The sequence below is a fragment of the Pleurodeles waltl genome, chromosome 4_2, assembly GCF_031143425.1.
Source record: "Pleurodeles waltl isolate 20211129_DDA chromosome 4_2, aPleWal1.hap1.20221129, whole genome shotgun sequence".
In the NCBI taxonomy this organism is placed as follows: domain Eukaryota; kingdom Metazoa; phylum Chordata; class Amphibia; order Caudata; family Salamandridae; genus Pleurodeles; species Pleurodeles waltl.
Genome location: NC_090443.1, coordinates 889,412,539 through 889,429,954, shown reverse-complemented (window position 1 = coordinate 889,429,954; position 17,416 = coordinate 889,412,539).

Sequence of the window (17,416 nt, the reverse complement as noted above, 5' to 3'; positions counted from 1 at the left end):
TCCTGATGTAGATCCCTCCATGATAACCCACCTAAGGAAATATACTAAAGACCAGAAAAAAGGGATTGTTAGAGCTTGGAAAGTTGCCAGGATAAGCTACTGGACATGTCAGGTCCCTTGACCAAAATTCTTGAATTGGCCTATCAGGCGAAGGAATCTAATGTCCCAGTTGATACTGAGATTCTTAGTGGGGTGGGCCCAACATGCGATTTGTCAATTAGGCAATACTAACTGTGCAACTTCTAATGAGAGACGCTGCTCAATTCTGATTAAGCTGGACCCTAAACTGGTGGACCTTGCTTCTTCTGAGGCTGGCCCAGCAGTGCAAGGCTTATTATTTGGAGCTCCTTTCCTTAAGGAACTATCTAAATTTGTTGCTACCTACTCCAACCAGGATAAGGTCCAAGGTTATATTAAAAGAGCTCTGCGCCCACTTTTTAGAAGGGCCGGACGCCTCAGGGGGCGAGCTTTCAGCCGCAGCTATCAAGGCTGATCAGGGAAAAGCTTACAAAACCACAGAGGTGGAGGTGGCTATGAAGATCAAGGATCCACCTTCTACCCCTCAAGGTGTTGCTTCAGAGGGGGTTTCTGTAGCAGGGTGTTCAGAGGTGCTGCTGTCGCCATCCAGGACTCTAACCCATCAGGTGAGAATTATTCCTTGGGCAGAAGTTTCTTTGGGGGGCATACCCAACTATTTTCTCACAATTGGCAAAAGATTTCCAATGATCTTTGGGTTCTAAAATCAATTCAGTGTTTCATGATAGAGGTTTTCCAGACTCCCCTGCATTTGTACCCTCCCCTCACGATTCATTTTTCCCAACTAGATCGGAATTTAATTGAAGCCGAAATCCAATCTCTTCTCTCAAAAAATGCAATAGAAGAGTCCGCTCTTCATCCACAGGCGTTTGTAAGCCCAATTTTTCTGGTCAACAAGAAGTGAGGCAGCTCCCGGTTAGTCCTAAATTTGAAAGAATTCAACCAATGGATTATTTACCGTCATTTCAAGATGGAGGGGGTCATTTTTTACAAGACATTCTTCAAGCGGGAGTTTGGGTGGTATGTTTAGATTTGAAGAACGCCTACCTTTCCATCCCTATATTCCCACCTCACACTCGCTTTCTTCAGTCCCTTTGGAGAGGCAAGTTTTAAGAATTCAAAGTTCTTTCCTTCTGCCTGTCTTCTGCTCCATGGTGCTTCAAGAAGCTAACAAAACCGGTTGTGGAATCCCTAAGGTCCAGGGGCGTTCGGCTTATCAGATACCTGGACTACGTAATCATTTTGTCCCAATCCCCTCAGACAACAGCTCTTCATCTAGAATGGGCAATTTTTCTTCTTCAGGATTTGGGTTTTGTTATCAACGTCCAGAAATCCATCCTGGTTTCTACACAATCTATAGAGTTTCTGTGATTCCTAGTGAAAACTCAGTCTGCCCAATTAGTTCTCCCTTCAGTGAAGGTGAAGAATATCAAGAGAGAGTTGAGGTTAGCCTTATCCAAGAGGAATCATCATCATCAACACAAGCTTTATTCGGTCAACATAACCATCAAAGCATCATCATAGACAATCAAAATACAGTAAAAAGTCCAAGAGAATATAATAATAATATAACATTATGTAAGCATCTTATAAAATATAATCACAAGCATATATTTAAAAAAAATAATACGGTATGCTAAAAGTAATTAATAAAAACTGCTATTTTAAAAAACGACTACGTATGTGCCATGCAGCCACAAGAAACTTGCTATCTGCCTCAATCAAGGGCTTAGAAGTATCGCTCCTTAAAATCCTCATTGCTATGCAACACTGATTCAGGCTCGACAGATAGTACGAATCCACTTTGAGCGTGGAAAGGAATAAGCAGGGCAGAAAAACATAAAACGCTCCACTGTTTCTGAGTTACCATAACATACAGGACATAAATCGGATAATGGAGTAGACCCCCAACATCTTGAAAATGATAACAGTGGAAAATTCCCAAACCGAAAACATGCATACAACCCATTCCCCCACAGATCAGGTAATAAATAAAAATATGGTTCAAACTGGGGAACTCACTTGAAGTCCATAAAAGAGTTAGTGAGACGTCCATTGGAGTTACTACAAATTAACCCCGCTCTTGCATAGGACCAATAAGTTATTTTCAAAACAGAACTGTGAGTTTTTTCCAAGCTTAGGGGCTTTCCTCAAAAACTAGTCAATCCCAGTATATGAAACCATTTAGATACATGTTTGACCCGTGGGATGGAAGTCGCATTTGGTCTTTTTAAAAGATCACAAAAGGAATCCCTGTATGTAGCAAGCTTGGGAACAATCCAGATTCTTATCCAATAGAGTAGTGGTCTTAAAATTATCACATTCGTTATACATTTAAACCCAAGATCCAAAAACAATGGTATTAAAGGGGTACAGCTTTCAAGACCAAACTTTTAGAAAAACGCAAGATAGCAGCTGCTCTATGCTGAAGAAGCCCTACACTCTTGACGATTTGGTCCTCCCAATGCAAAATACTTGATATCCTCACACCTAAGCAATCTTTTAAGTGAACCCGAGTCAATAAAGACCCATCCAAGTCAATGGTGCATCTCCCACAGGAACCCGGGCCAAGCACCATTAACTTAGTTTTGTTAGCATTCAACTCCAAACCATAATCCAAACAAAAAGATTGAAACTTATCAACTAGAATTTGAAGACCCATCGGAGTCTTAGCGATTAGGAGTCAATCATCGGCAAAGAGTAAAATGAGGATCTTGTGAGCATTCAATATGTGGGCATCATTCTGACAAGAGAGCAATTGGTACCACCTCATTGATAAATAAAGTAAATAAAAACAGGGCCATAACACAACCCTAGCGCACACCCCTCTAAATTGGGAATTTTTTCTGTCAACTCTCCTTGCTCTCCCCACCTCACCTGTGCATAAGTATTCTCGTGTAATCGCCATAGAAGATCAACTGTGTTGAATAGAACATTTAGCTTTAGTAGTACTTCCCAGAGCTTCTCTCTCAGGACCAGATCAAAAGCTGATCGCAAGTCCACGAAAACAACATATAAAGGTTGCTTGGCAAGAACTACGTACTTCCAATATAGAAGCACCAATCTAAATACCTGGTCTATTTTTCTGGTTTTGGGACGGAACCCCGCCTGCAACGGAGAAAACACCTGGTGATCTTGAGCACAATTCATGAGGAATATATCATTGCGATCTCTAGCCCGCCTGCTGGGGCTTCTGGCCGCCTCCATTCAGGCGATTTTCCTGAGCCCACTGCATTACAGAGCCCTCCAACGTTTGAAGAACATGCATCTGAACAAGGGCCTATCATATTCTCAACAAATTCCCCTGTCAGAAGATGCGAGAACAGAGATCTCCTGGTGGCTAGCCCATATGGAGGCATGAAACGCCAGAGATGGTTATAGAAGCACATACCAGCCTTTGGGGTTGGGGTGCCCGTTGTGGAGAGATTTCCACGGAAGGTCGCTGGTCAAGGAGAGAGTTGTCTCTTCATATCAGTTGCCCTGAGCTCTTAGTGGGTTCTTTTGCAATTTGCAGCTTTGCTGCAGGTACGGCAAAATGCTGCATCCTCCTCCGTATTGACAACATTTCGGCGGTTCGCTATGTAAACAAGCTGGGAGGGACTCGATCCAAATTACTGACGGAAATTGCCAAGGATTTCTGGCATTTTTTTCTCTGGAACCACATCCCAGTTACACCGGAATACCTGCCGGGTCAACGGAATGTGGTAGCAGATTGGCATTCTCGCTATTTGCGGAATGCCAGTGATTGGAGACTCCACCCTCGGATCTTCAGAACCATCATGCGCAAATGGGGTCCCTGCAAAGTCGACCTTTTCGCTTCCCGATTGAACAAACAACTTCCAACTTATTTCAGTTGGCACCCGGACTCAGGAGCAAGGGCGACGGATGCTTTCCTCCAAGATTGGAGTCCTTTCCTTTCCTATGCCTTTCCTTCCTTTGTGATGATTCTCAGGGTTCTAGCGCAGTTGCAGAGACAGGAAGCAGAGATGGTGCTGATCTCCCCATTTTGGAGCACTCAACCGTGGTTTCCAATCATTCTGGAACTAGCTTGTGCCCCTCCCAGTCTATTGTCCTGGTGCTGGAATCTCCTCCTGGACCCAGTTGGCTTGCCACACCCATTGATTCAAACAGGTCACCAGTCTCTAGTGGCTTGGCGCCTTTCAGGCAAAATTGGAATCTCCCAATCTCCTTTCGAGTGAAGCTCAGGAATTAATTAATTTCATTAATTAGTCATGAGCTCCTAGCACCCACAAACGATATTCCTATGCTTGGAGACGCTGGTGTGGCTGGTGCAATTCATGGGGTGCAGATCCCTTTAACACTGATTGCACCATGATACTGAATTTCCTTTCTTCCTTAGCAGCGTCTGGGATGGCTTATAGTTCTATCAACACTTTCCGGGCGGCTATCTCGGCCGGGTATGTAATTTATAGAGGGGAAATCTCTAAGTCAATTGCCCATCGTATGTAAGTTGGTACGGGGTATTAGGATGCTAAATCCTCCCTTCCCAGATATTCGGAACTTTGGGATGTTGATGTCATTCTCAGATTTTTAGATTCCTGGCTCTCCAATAAATATGTGTCCAGGAAGCAGCTATCAGCTAAGCTAACTATATTACTCTGTCTTATCTCATGTAGAAGAGTATCTGACGTCAAAGCCTTGGATTTGGCAGGGAGACTTTTTTCCCCAGAAGGTGTATCTTTTGTTATCTCTCAAAGAAAAAAGGGCCAGATGTAGCAAAAAAAGATTTTGCGAATCGGAAATTGCGAGTCGGTGTGACTCGCAATTTCTGATTCGCAAAATCGTATGCAGAATGGTGTCTCAGACACCTTCTGCAAATCTGAAGGGGGTCGCAAAGACCCACCTCATTAATATTAATGTGGGTCGCAGTTTGCGACCCCCTTGAGATTCCCTGCATTCACAGGGATGGTGGCCTGCTGGAGACAGCAGACCTCCATGTCTGTGACTGCTTTTTCAATAAAGCAGTTTTTTTTTTTTGTATTGCAGCCCATTTTCCTTAAAGGAAAACGAATTGCAATACAAAAAAAAACGAAACCATTTGGTTTCGTTTTTTCAGAGTAGTCAGTGGTCCAATGGACCACTGCCTACTCTGAAAAAACATTTTTTGTGACATTCACAAAGGGGAAGGGGTCCCCATCCCTTTTGCGAATGAGTTAGCACCCACTTCAAGTGGGTGGTAACTGCGAATTGCTTTCGCAGTCACAAAGCAATTCTGCATCACAGTGGCGACTCGCAAAATGGGAATGTGCATCGCGATGGCCGTTTTCCATGGCGCAAACTGCGATTTCAGTTTGCGCCATGCAAAACGGTTACTACATCTGGCCCAAAGTGTAATACCAGGTTGGTATCTTATCCCGCCTTTCCGGATAACACTAACCTTTGTGTGGTACAATGTTTGAAGGATTATGAGGTTAGTACAGCTGAATTTTGTTCGCATACGTTGGGCCAACTTTTGATATCCCTTCAGAAACCATTTCGTCCAGTCTCTTTGGTGACTTTACCTAGGTGGATGTGATGGCTTCTGGCGGAAGCAGGTATTGATGTGTCAAAATCTGGGGCTTACTCAACAAGGGGAGCCAGGGGGTCCAAATCTTTTTCCCTAGGTTCTGGTTTAGAGGATACACTAGGTGCCACAGATTGGTCTTCTGGTTCTACGTTTAAAAGATTTTATTATAAACCTATTTTAGATATATCTTCTATTGTTATGACGCGACTTTAAACTAGCATAATCGGAGCCTCCGGTCCTGACAAAGAATGAAACATTTTCTAGCTATCGCATCTCGAATTTTCTATTAAGGACACAGAGGCGAGGATTATTCCACCCAGTCAATCAATCAGGGATTTGTAAAGCGCACTACTCACCCGGTAGGTCTCAAGGCACTGGGGGGGTGGAGCTACTGGTCGAAAAGCCAAGTCTTAAGGTGTTTCCTGAAAGATAGAAGGTCATCGGTCAGGCGGAGGTGGAGTGGTAGGGAGTTCCAGGTCTTTGCGGCAAGGTAGGAGAATGATCTTCCTCCGGTGGTCATGCGGCGGATGCGAGGAACGTAGGCAAGGGCGTGGTTGGCGGAGCGAAGGTTGTGGGTGGGTGTGTGAAAGGTGAGTCAGTCGTTGAGGTAGGTCGGACCAGTGTTGTGGAGGGCCTTGTGTGCGTGGATGAGGATTTTGAAAGTGACCCTCTTCGATACTGGTAGCCAGTGTAGGTCTCTGAGATGGGGTGAGATGTGATCGCAGCGTGGAATGTCCAAAATGAGGCGTGCGGATGCGTTCTGGATTCTTTGCAGTTTCGTTTGGAGTTTGTTTGTTATTCCTGCATATAGGGCATTTCCGTAATCCAATTGGCTACTGACCAAGGCGTGGGTGACGGTTTTCCTGGTTTCGATGGGAATCCATTTGAAGACTCTTCGGAGCAGGCACAGGGTGTGGTAGCAGGAAGAGGAGATGGCATTGACCTGCTGAGTCATGCTGAGTGTGGAATCCAAGATGAAGCCCAGGTTGCGTGCGTGGGTGGTGGGTGAGGGTGCAGATCCTAGAGAGGTGGGCCACCAGGAATCGTTCCAGGCTGAGGGGTTGGTGCCGAAGATGAGTAATTCTGTCTTGTCTGTGTTTAGCCTGAGTTGGCTTGATTTCATCCAGCTGGCTATGGCGTGGAATCCGTTGTAGAGGTTGTCCTTTGCAGTGGTGAGATCTTTCGTGAGGGAGATGATGAGCTGAGTGTCGTCGGCGTAGGAGACTATGTTGATGTGGTGTGTTTGTGTGATGTTGCCGAGGGGGGCCATGTATACGTTGAAAAGTGTGGGGCTGAGTGAAGATCCTTGAGGGACGCCACAGGTGATATTGGAGGCTTCTGATAGGAACGGCGGGAGGCAAACTCTTTGGGTCCTGTCCTTGAGAAATGACGAGATCCAGTCCAGGGCTTTGTCGCGGATTCCAGCATTGTGGAGGCGTGTGCAGAGAGTGTGATGGCATACCGTGTCAAAAGCTGCGGAGAGGTCCAGGAGAATGAGTGGTGCTGTTTGTCCTTTGTCTAGCATGGTCCTGATGTCATCTGTTGCAGCAATGAGTGCGGTCTCGGTGCTGTAGTTTTTGCGGAATCCGGATTGGGAGGTGTTGAGTGCCTTGTTGTCTTCCAGGAAACGGGATAGTTGATTATTCACAATTTTTTCGCTGATCTTGGCTGGGTAGGGGAGGAGGGAGATCGGTTGGTAGTTCTTGGGGTTGTCAGGGTCTGCCTTAGGTTTCTTTAGCAGGGCGTTGATTTCTGCGTGCTTCCATCTCTCTGGCAAGGTGGCTGATTCGAAGGAACTGTTGATGGTGTGGCAGAGATGGGGGGCGATGATGGTGTTGGCTTTGTTGAAGATGTGGTGTGGACGGGGGTCCGATGGAGATCCGGAGTGGATGGTGGCCATGGTGTTCGCGGTGTCTTCTGAGTTGAACGGGGTCCAGGTGTGGAGGAGGTGGATGTTTCTTGGAGCGTAGGGTTCGAGGGTGTTCGTAGTTAGCTGGTAGGATTTGGAGTTAAAACTGTTGTGGATTTCTTCTATCTTTTGCCGGAAGTGGGATGCGAGTGAGTTGCAGAGCTCCTGTGATGGCGGGGGTTCGTTGGAGCATGCCTTCGGGTGGTTAGATCTTGGATGATGCTGAAGAGTTCTTTGGTGTTGTAAGCGTTGGTGTCGATGCGGTTTTTGAAGTGGGTCCTTTTGGCGGTGCGTATCAATTGGTGATGTCTGCGTAGGGCCTCCTTGAAGGTGAAGCGATTGGAGGTGGTGGGGTCACGGCGCCAGTTTTTTTCCATTCTGCAGCAATGTCGTTTGGATTCCTGTAAATCTGGGGTGAACCAGCTGGCCTTGATCCTGTGCGGGGTGTTAGTGTGTTTTTGGAGCGGTGCGAGGGTGTTGGCGCAGTCTTCTAACCAGTGGTGCAGGTTGGTGGCGGCTGTGTTGGGGTCTGAGGTCCCGGGGGGGGGGGGGGAGGGGGGGTTCTGGCCGAGGGTGGAGATCAGTTGGTCCGTGGATATTTTGCTCCAGTTGCGTCGGCCGGCTGTGTGCGGTGGTGGTGAGTGACTGGTTTTTGGTAGGAAAAATGGATGCATCAGTGGTCTGTCCAGTAGAGTTCGGTGGTGTGGCTGAAGGCAACGTGTTTGCTGGTCGTGAAGATGGGATCGAGAGTGTGGCCTGCGGAGTGGGTAGGTGAGGTGACAAGTTGCTTGAGGCCGAGGTTGTCGATTAGGTTGGTGGTGTTAGTATCGTTGTTATTTTCCAGGTGGAAGTTCAGGTCGCCCTAGGAGGATGTAGTCTGTTGAGGCGAGGGCTTGGGAGCTGATGGTGTCGCCGATATCGTCACAGAACTGTGGTCTCGGGCCGGGGGGTCTGTAGACCAGTGTTCCTCTGAGTGTGTTGTTGGCGTTTACGTAGATTGTGAAGTGGAGGTGCTCGGTGGACTTGATGATGTCGTCGGAGTTGGTGGAGATTCTTATGATGTTTTTATGGACTATGGCGATTCCTCCATAGTATACCCAGTGATATTATTCATTGATATTAATGACTGCATTGTGTGTTGCATTTCTACGGTTATGATGTCTGTTTTTCCCCCCTGTATATAACTAACTTACATATTGTAAAGATGATTGCCTTATTATTGAAGACAGTGTTTACAGCTTGCCCTTTTGCATTACTTGTTCTTAGGTCAGGAGAATTTTCCTGCTGTGGTGGACTGTCGTTGGGTTGGCAATGTGTCAAGGTTTCCAGAAGGTGTTTTCTGCTGGACTCTAAGGTTCTGTTTTCTTGATGGACTTCCGGATTCAGTGAATTCTATTTCTGGACCGGCGGCTCCGATTATGCTTCTCTATCTTTTACTACTCAAATATAGCAGCCAGTCACAAAACAGAAAACTTCAACTACATTTCTCAACATGATTTACCCAACATGTCCACCAATCACATAACATTAGACCCTATTAGAGTTCTTAACATCATCTAGAACTCCTCTTTCTTTGCTGCTCGAGCGCAAGAGAAGTGCCTTTCACTTTCCATTTTCAAAAAGATTGGGGATTGATTTCTTACTGTCTTTCAAGGTATCTACAAGCTCCCCAATTTGTCTTGAGCATTCCTTATTGGCGTGCGCACTGTCCACGGCTGCGGCGATTGTATTGCCGAAGGCTTATTCCTTTATAGTTTATTCACCTCCGGCGGGCTTATCGGCACGTACGCGCCTGATCCGATTAAGCCCGCTGCCTTTGCAGGTAGGTTTCAGGTTTTTTCAGAGCCCCTTCTAAATTACAGAGCTTCTGCCCTTTGTGGGCGCTGCTCCGACAGTGTTAACCCGGAGCCTCCCCTCATAAGGCCCTGGGCTGAGGGCAGAGAAGGTGGACCTAACCCAATTGGTTGCTCCTAATAGGATTGGGCTACACGCATTCCTTCGTAGATTTCTCCTCCTCATACATGCTAACAGGACGCCGGGAATCGCGCGCATTCCTTGCATTCCTGGTGTGCCTGTCAGCCCAAGAGACGCTGAACTCTGGTTGCAAGAACAGAGCAAGCCCTGCAAATAGAGAAGAGTGCACGCTCATTGTATACATAGCAGATTGAGTTTACTGTGGCTTTTCTTGATGCCCTCTGCCTCATTGGGGGCTGCAATAATTAATATACAGCTCTCGCTGAGCAGCCAGTGGATTGTAGATTGTAGAATTGCACTAGGGGTGGCTCCCCCTGTCTTTCACATCCAGTAGCTCAACTGGACCTTTTGTGTCTGCTTCGGGCAGCATCAGATACTCAGCATGAACGAGTGGGTGCCCTCTGAGGAGGAGGAATATGGACAATATTATGAGGATGCCCACGGTCAGCAATTGGGGGACATTCTGACTGAGGTAACTAACGCCTCAGTTCAGCAATCTCTCAGCAGGGTATTCGCAGTTTCTGTCCCGCAGAAAATAAACCAAGCTTTGATGGCAGCCTTGAAATCCATAACCCAGCAGTTAGAGCTTCGTGAAGAAGCAGAGATTTGTACCGCTACCGGAGGACAGTTCGGCGGAAGGGGGTCTCTCTCTCCCCAGTAAGCCTAATGATCAGTCCCTCTCTTGGCCTCACAACGGGGCCACATCAGCTTTAACTCAGTCTTCCGCATCTGACCATCAATATTGTTCTCTCCCTTCTACCTCTAAGGAGTTCCCCATTGGGGCCAACCTTTCTTTTGCTTCAGATCCCACCAATTCCGATTCTTCTCAATCCAATAAATCTCTACGTAAACGCAAGAGAGCAAAGACATTTACCTCCTCCCACACGCAGGAGAGTTCCAGGTCTCCTCCTAATCTGTTCCAATTTAATCCAGAGGGCATAGTAAACCCCTGCTCAGCTGAGTGGGCTCCGGCGCAGGCTGCAGCTGCCTATATGCACGACAAGCTGAGATAAAGTTTCGATAAGGAGATCCGCAATAGGTTGCGGGCAGAATGCCCTAGGCCCGAAATACCAAACAATGTGGCGGAAACGTCAGAGATTGACGCGAGCATGCTGACATTCCTTAAGAAATTTGCCAAGGATCCAAAGAAAGGGATTGAGCCGGCCTGCCGATCTTACCAGGACAAATTTTTAGATCTCTCATGTCCCCTGGCAAAGATCCTGGAAATGGCAGCGAAGGCCAGGGAGACCGGTGCTCCGGTCAACCCACACATCCTAGCGGAATGGACGCAGAGGGCGATTTGCCTGCTCGGCAACACCAACTGCGCCATCTCAGCAGAAAGGCTAAAGTCCCTCCTCATGAGAACTGATGCTAATTTGACAGAGCTTGCACCGGCGGATGCAGGTCCCTGGCTGAGGGTCGCCTCTTTGGCGATAAATTTGTAAAAGATATCGCCAAGTATGCAACCATGTTTACGATGCTGGACAAGGCGCAGGTGAATCTGAAGAATGTGTTCTATACGGGCCTTTTTGGGCGGGCCGGATGAGGCCGCTCGTCCGGCTGCCCATTTCTTCAAGGCTTCCAGAGAGGCTCCTTTAATCACGGGTAGGATTACACCTGAAGTAGCACATTCTTCCTCTCCATTTCCCGTTTCATTTGGCACAGGGGTCAACAAGGAGGTGTAAGGATCAACGCCCAATCAAGTTTTTCTGCAGGTGAGACTTCTAGACTCAGACCTCATTCAATTGGGGAGGTTGTGCAGCTCTTTCTCCACAATTGGTGTCAGGTGACCCAAGATGCATGGGTGTTGCAGACTGGGCAAGGTTTTCATCTAGAGTTTTATCAAACCCCGCAGCAGGGGACTCCTCCCCCTCCTCTCAGTTTTCCCCTACAAGACGCCAGCGTGATAGATGTAGAGATCCAAGCTTTGCCCCTGAAATGGGCAGTAGCCTTTTGAGAACCCCATCCTTCCGGGATCTGCAGCAACATTTTTCTGGTGCAGAAAAGGGGAGGAAGGCATTGGTTAGTCTTAAACCTCAGAGACTTCATTTCCTTCTTTGTACACAGGCATTTCAAGATGGAGGGTCTTCATCTGCTTCCAGATCTGCTTCATATGGGGGACTGGTTGATGCGTTTAGATCTCAAGGATGCCTATCTCACTATTCCCATGTGGCATCCTCATAGGAGATTCCTCCATTTCAGATGGAGGGACAGTTGGATGGAGTATTTGGTCCTTCCTTTCGGGCTTTTGTCAGCACCTTGGTGCTTCACCAAGCTGCTCAAGCCGGTGGTAACGCACCTGTGGGAAAAAGAGATTCGCATGATCATATATCTCAACGATATTTTGATTATGGCGCAGTCTCAAGACTTGGTGAGGCAGTACGGCCTCATGATGATATCTCTCCTGCAGGACACGGGGCTTGTCATCAATGAGAAAAAGTCAATCCTTGCCCCAACCATGACAGTGAAATTACTAGGATTTTTGATCAATTCCGAGACGTTCCAGTTGATCCTTCCCAAGACCAAGCTTCGGGACATCAAGAGAGAGTTATAGGTAGCCTTAGCACAGTCCCCACTGTCACTGAGGAAAATCGCACGCATTGTGGACTTAGTAGCCTCTTCAATCCAAGCAATATTTCTGGGATCTTTACATTACAGAGCCATGGAGAGGCTCAAAATCCAGCATCTCCAGAGAGGCCTGGCATATTCAGATCTAATTCTTCTGAGGGAGGAGGTAAGAGCAGAACTCAGGTCGTGGCTGACGCAAGTAGATGCCTGGAATGGCAGGGCTATTTTCAGCTCCCAACCGGAGATGATAATAGAATCAGATGCCAGCCAGTGGGGCTGGGGAGCCCGATTTGGGAACATCTCAACAGGAGGGAGATGGTCCCAGGAAGAGTTCCAATTACATATCAATTGTCTGGAGTTGCTGGCATTGTCTTTTGCGATAAAAACCTTATCTCCCAAGAAGATGGAGTGTTCCATTCTGCTTCGGAAGGACAAAATCTTGGCAGTACGTTACATCAACAAGTTGGGGGGCACCAGGTCGCCTGCCCTGGCCGAGATAGCCAAAGATTTTTGGCATTATCGCTTAGCCCACAAGTTGACAGTGGTAACGGAGTACATTCCGGGGAAGATCAATGTGATAGCGGACTGGAACTCCAGGTGTTTCAGGGACCACAGCGACTGGAAGCTTCTTCCCCAGCTTTTCCAGTTGACACAACAAATTTGGGGTCAGTGCAGGATAGATCTGTTTGCGTCACGCCTGAACCGGCAGCTGGAGGAGTTATTCAGCTGGAGGCTGGATCCTCTCACAAGGGCCACGGATGCCTTCGCTCAGGATTGGTCAGAGACTCCCAATTATGCGTTTCCCCCCTTCGCAATGATTCCAAGGGTGGCAACTCAGATCAAGAGGCAAGCAGCAGAAGTAGTGCTGATCACTCCAATATGAAAAGCACAGCCTTGGTTCCCGCTCCTTCTAGAGCTAGCGTGCGACTCTCCTCTATGTCTTCCTTGGTTGCAAGAAATGCTGTTGGGTCCTCAGGGAGAGAGCCACCTTCTGGTAGTGGAAAGGCAGTTGCAGCTAATGGCTTGGACGCTTTTAGGCAACAGTGGTGCTTGCCAGGCATTTCGGACATGGCTGCAAACTTTATCAGGAAAGCATGGGCAGCATCGACTAGGAAAAGGTACTCCTCAGCTTGGAGAGCTTCGCGGGGTTGGTGCTTGGAACGGCATGTGGATCCCGTGGCAGTAGAGATAGCCCAAATTGTGAATTTCCTATCACAGAAAGCGGAGGAGGGCCTATCTTACAGGTCAGTAAACAATTTTCAATCGGCCATTTCAGCAGAGCATGTTAAAGTTCATAACTGTCCAATAGGAATGCATCCCGTCATTTCTAAACTCCTTAACGGCGTGAGAGTATCTAATCCTCTGAGACCAAAGTATACGTTTCTGTGGATGTGAATCTGATTCTCAGATTGTTTGAGAGATGGCCAGATAATTCTGGTTTGACGAGAAAGCAATTATTTGCCAAATTAAAAAAATGCTTTTATGTTTTGGCAACATGTCGACGATCATCGGAAGCTCTGGATCTTGCAGGTAGAATGTTTACTCTGGAGAGTGTTTCTTTCAGCATTACTAGAAGGACAAAAACATGATCTACCTGAATAGATTACTTTGCATACCTTTTTGTACGAAGTTGTGTGTTGTCAATTGTTTGAAAAGATACGAAGAATGTACTAGACCTTTGAGGTCAGATCTGACGGGTCAATTACTGATTTCATTACAAAAATCTTTCAAACCTGTGTTTGGCGCGACCACTGCTAGATGGCTACGAGAAATAATGGTTGAGGCGGGAATGGACGTTCAGCAATTTGGTGCGATGCCATCCAAGTCTGTACAGTTGGGAGTGACTGTGCAAGATATTATAAAATTAGCTGATTGGTCTTCAGATTCTAGGTTTAAGCAGTTCTATTATAAACTAGTGGGTAATATTGCAACAAGAGTTTTTCAATCAGCTTTGAACTAGCATAACCTGAGCCTCCAGTCCGGAAATAGAATGAAAAATGTGCTAGCATTCGCGTCAAGAATTTTCAATTCTATTAAGGACACAGAGGCGAGGATTATCCCACCCACTTAATCTGTTGCACCATGATTTACGACTATGTATTTGAGTAATGAATATGTCATATCAAAGTTTAACCCATCCTGATGATTAAAGGGTTTATGCATGAGATTACCATGATATTTTTTCCAGATTTCTTAGGAACGGAGGAGAAATAGGAATGAAAGGAGGGTCACTTCAGCCCTGCATATAAAGCCGCGGTTCAATGTTTGGTTGGCTTTCATATTGCAGACAGACTTTATGTGAAGATGTTCGTCAGGTTCGTGGTTTTCAGCTTCTTAGTCGTGATGGAGTTCTATGGAGCAAAGAAGGAGGAGTTCTAGATGATGTTAAGGACTCTAATAGGGTCTAATGTTATGTGATTGGTGGACATGTTGGGTAAAGCATGTTGGGAAATGTAGTTAAAGTTTTCTGTTTTGTGATTGGCTGCTGTATTTGAGTAATAAAAGAAAGAGAAATATAATTTTATTACAAGACAGGAGGCTCGTATTATGCTTTTCTTTTCCTACTTTATTTAAACAGCAGCCAAGAACTACAAATCCCAGAATCCCCGGTAAGAGAACTACAAAAATGCATCACAATGGGGCCAACCAATCACACAACGAGCCCCATAATAACAATCTTGACTGAGAGCACCAAGCCCTCTTTTCTTGCTGCTCGCAGTCAAGATAAGTACTCTGATCGCCAATTATATATTTCTATTTGTTAGTTTAATTAAGGATATTTTTGTGTGTGTTACGTTTTAATTATATTCTATGTGTACCTTGCTTGTTTACTATTGCACTCTGTGAATCCCTTTCATGTGCGCTCGCGCGTCCTCATTTGCGCTTTTTCGCGCGTTAGGCCAGTTTTTAGAACGTTCTATTGCCGTTCTTGGAGCAGCACCTGAGGTATTCTTACCTCGCTTCCCCGGCTCGTTGAAGTGATACGCTCGTCTCCGCTTAAGCGCGTTTACCCTCCATTTCTTGTACATCGAGGGTTTCCCTTTTGTTTATTTCCTGGTGGCACCCCCACTACACACCCCTGGCCAGCCTCTCCAAGGCAGACACTCCCCCTCTCTCACAGCCTGCATTTTAACCCCTTCCACACCGGTTTCCTCATGTTTAACAGGATTACAGCCTGTTATTTCACTTTTCACATTCTTTTTTCTCAACTCCTAATTTTTTCCTTCCATTATGTCAGAGGATGACCAGACCCAATCCATAAAGGATAATTTGAAATCCTTTATCAAGGATTCAGTCCAACACGCTGTTTCAGTGTCAAAAAATTTAGAAGCCTCCATTTCTAAGATGCTTCACGCACTCAAGGCTAATCCTCCTTTGAGAGGTAAGAAACGTGTGTCTCATTCAAATGAGCTTTCAAAAGGCGTTTCTTCCAAGTTTGGGCCTCCAACCCGAGAGGCGAATTCTTCGGGGCTCCCTTCCTCCTGTCTTAATATTCTTCCTTTACGGGACACGGACAGTGATAGGGACGATGTCTTACAAGACACGCTAAATGATGACTTCTATGATGGGCCTCCAGAGAAAAGGCATAAAATTTCTCCTCATGATAATTCCCCTCACTTAGTACCCGAGGATCTTGTTGATCCTGATGGTGACCCCATGTTTGACCCTACTTCCATCCATCATCCCAGTTCCTCAGAGTGGTGTCCCTCCGACCATGTTTCGGATTATGTTTCCTTCTATCTCCGGCATCCTCTTGACAAGTCATCCAGAAACAAACTAAAGTCTGAATGTCGCAGGCCCTCCCTTCCTTTTAAAGTCACAGACACCCCCGCCATTGGCCCTAATATGTTACTCTTCTTTACTAAATTTGGAAAGGACCCCAAAAAAGGAGTTGACCGTGCCTGGTCAAATTGTCAGGACAGACTTCTAGACCTGGTGGGACCCCTCACCAGGATCTTTGACCTTGCTGAGGAAGCAAAAATAGAAGGTTCACAAGTGGATCCGGACATGCTTTCCAACTGGGCTCAACGGACGATTTGTATGCTGGGCAATGCCAACGCCTACATTTTGCAAGAATGTCGCAAAAGCCTTCTCCTTAGAATTGATCCTAAGCTCAGCTCTCTTGCTTCCAAGGCGGAAGGTCTTAATGCCCATGGTCTTCTTTTTGGAGACTCTTTTATAAAGGAGATGAGTAAGTATGTCTCTACCTTCAACTCCTTAGATAAAGCCCATTCCTCTATGAAAATAATGTTTTCCAATCTGTTTTTTTGGAAGGGCCGGTAAAGGAAGGAGTCGTTTTGCCGGCCGCTTCTCAGCAAGAGGACAATCCCTCAACAGAGGCTCCTACTCCCAAACCAATCAGCTCGACGTCTACCAGGGGTACAAACCCCAGTTCTATCCCGCAGGTTCCGCGGTGGCCGCAACAGGGGTTACAGATCCAAAGGAGAACAACTTGCAGGTAAGAACTTTCAGTTCTGGCCTTCCTCCAGTAGGAGGCAGACTAGCTTTGTGTTTAAATGCTTGGTTGTCAATAACTTCCGATCCTTGGGTAATTCAGACCGTTCAAGGTTATTGCATAGATCTTTACCAAACTCCTTGTCAACACTTTCTTCCTCGTCCTCTCCTTTTTTCTCGCAATCAGTCTCGCCTCATTCAGGACGAGATACAAGCTTTACTATCAAAACAGGCTATCGAGGAAGTGGTTCTCATTTCTCAGCAATATCTGTTTGGTTCAAAAGAAGAACAAAAAACATCGTCCTGTCATAAACCTAAAAGAGTTCAACAATTTTGTAGTTTATCACCATTTGAATATGGAAACTATTCTCCATCTCAGGGATCTCCTCCTTCACAACGACTGGTTGGTTCGCATAGATCTTCAGGACGCCTATCTTTCAATGCCTGTCCATCCATCTTTCAGGAAATTTCTTCAATTCCAGTGGGAAAATACTTTCTTTCAATTCAAAACTCTTCCTTTCGGTCTTTCCTCCGCCCCTTGGTGTTTCACCGAGATCCTCAAACCTGTGGTAGCCTTGCTCTGGGCTCAAGGGATAAGACTTATCGTCTATCTCGGCGACTTCCTTATTATGGCTCAGGACAAGTCTTCCCTTGTGACTCAACTAAATATTTGTCTAGACCTTCTTTTTCGACTGGGCTTCCTTATAAATCTCCAAAAGTCCGCTTTAATTCCTTCACAAACTCTTGAGTTCCTGGGGTTCCTAGTCAACACTACCAAGTCGATTCTCAAGCTTCCTCACCATAAAATCTCCTTAATAAAGAAAGAGAGTCAACATGCCTTGTCTCTCCCTTGTTCTTCCCTCAGAGCGCTTGCTTGTCTCGTAGGCCTCCTTTCTTCTTCCATGCAGGCCATTTTTCCAGGCCTCCTTCATTACAGAGCCCTCCAG